Here is a 2,165-nt window from a genome sequence, read left to right as displayed (position 1 = left end):
CAATTAAAAAAAATAAATTTAAATTAAAAAAATAAATAAATTTCAAGCAGAAAACTGTGAGGTCTCTGTCCAGATGTATATGTATCTCAGTGTGTGTCTTCATCTTTGGGCAATGTTGCTGAAGGTTAATTGGCCTAAAGAGAAGTAAGCATTTACAAATCAAATAATTCTAGATTCAAGAAAATTAGACTAAATGAATTTCAGGCTTGTGTGAACTGGGACATATTTACTAATTGAATTGGTACCTGATATTAATGTTTATTTATTGACTTTGTGAAAATACTTTTGTAAATGACATAGCTTTGGGTGATTTATGTTTACCAATCTACAGAATGATGATATAAAGTACAGTTCATGGTTGCTGAAGGAAAGTAGGACGTATGTTTTCGATAAAAAGTTCTAACAAATAGAATTACATTCTGTTAAGGGAAAAGGAAGTAAATCTGAACTTATAGGTAGCTGTTCTCTGAGTGGGCAAATACAAAATATAAAAAGGTTTGTGACAAATAAAAAAGGTTTGTGGCAGGTAGAGGTGAGTTTTGTGCATGATCCAAATTTCTTAAGTCATTAAACTGCCTTTTATTGATACTTTGAATAACTATTGTTTCACCGTGAATGTAAAGTGGTACCAAACTAGAATTTGTTTTTCTCTCCCCTTTAAAAAAACAAAGTCTTCTTGGAATATGGCTTTTGATAACAGACTATACAAATTTCTTTGTCTTAAGTGATTCATACTTGCTTTTAAAATCTTTTGTTACTTTGATGAAATGAATGTTATTTCATAATGATCTATGGAGACTATGGCACACATAGACAAAGCTCATACTGCTTCTACAAAGTTAACCCTTCATCAGGGAACTTAAAATGGATAAACAATGGCTATAAACCAAACAGTCAGGACTATGGGAAGTTTAAGCTCCCTGACAAACCCCCACTTTTAAGCCTTTCCTGGCTTCAGGGTTAATATCTCACAAGAGAGAAAAAAAATGGTTAAAATGTATTTTCTGCAATTTCCAGTGATTGGGACACCCACTTTTCTGGACAGGTCACACAGACATTGGCATAAAAAACTTCACGAGCTTCTTAGAGACTATCATTTTCACAGACATCCTTAGTCGTCAGGCAAAGACGGCAGAACAAAGGGATCGGTTACATGGGATTGAATAAACTGCTAAATATGATTACAATTTTCGTAACTTTTTGTCTGACATATTACTGGCTTCTAATCTTTGTTTACAGATACAAAGAAACTCTTCTCCTCAAGTTACTAATGGTTTAAAACAATTTAGTGATTTACACCAGTGAGTAAAATTATAACTTTTTTCTCTCTGCCTCATCTCTCCAGAAATTGGAGGTTTATCAGGTATAAACCTCAAAATACACTGAGGAGCTCTAAAAGAAAAATCCACCCAACTGATGTCAGGCCTGTGGCATCTATTATGTTTCACTGAATATTAAGTTCTAGTTTTGTTAATTAAGGTCTGTATATACTAAGATTCACTTCTGAGACAGTTCCTTGTGGTTATGTTATATTGGTAAGAGGTTTAATTAAGTTATTACAAAAGGCACTCTGAGTTTTTTTCTAAAGCTTATCTCAGTAACCCCTCTTTGAATAAAGATCAGATGCTCAGAGAAGGCACTGGCGACCCACTCCAGTACTCTTGCCTGGAAACTCCCGTGGATGGAGGAGCCTGGTGGGCTGCAGTTCATGGGGTCGCTAAGAGTCGGACATGACTGAGCGACTTCACTTTCACTTTTCCCTTTCATGCATTGGAGAAGGAAATGGCAACCCACTCCAGTGTTCTTGCCTGGAGAATCCTAGGCCGTCTATGGGGTCGCACAGAGTCTGACACGACTGATGTGACTTAGCAGAAGCAGCAGCAGCAGATGCTCCAGAATCTACAACCAGGGGATTAACAACAGGCCAGAGTCATTTAACAAACTAAGTCAGATGACCTGGAGATGTCACTGGGCTATACCTAATGGAAGTTCTTGACTTAAGCTCTTACTTATGATTTTACTATTCAGTTCAGTTCAGTCGCTCAGTCATGTCTGACTCTTTGCAACCCCATGAACCACAGCATGCCAGGCCTCCCTGTCCATCACCAACTCCTGGAGTCCACCCAAACCCATGTCCACTGAGTCAATGATGCCATCCAACCATC

This window comes from Bubalus kerabau, chromosome 6 (assembly GCF_029407905.1).
Source record: "Bubalus kerabau isolate K-KA32 ecotype Philippines breed swamp buffalo chromosome 6, PCC_UOA_SB_1v2, whole genome shotgun sequence".
In the NCBI taxonomy this organism is placed as follows: domain Eukaryota; kingdom Metazoa; phylum Chordata; class Mammalia; order Artiodactyla; family Bovidae; genus Bubalus; species Bubalus kerabau.
The sequence above is the reverse complement of the archived record's forward strand: the minus strand, read 5'-3'. Positions refer to the sequence as shown.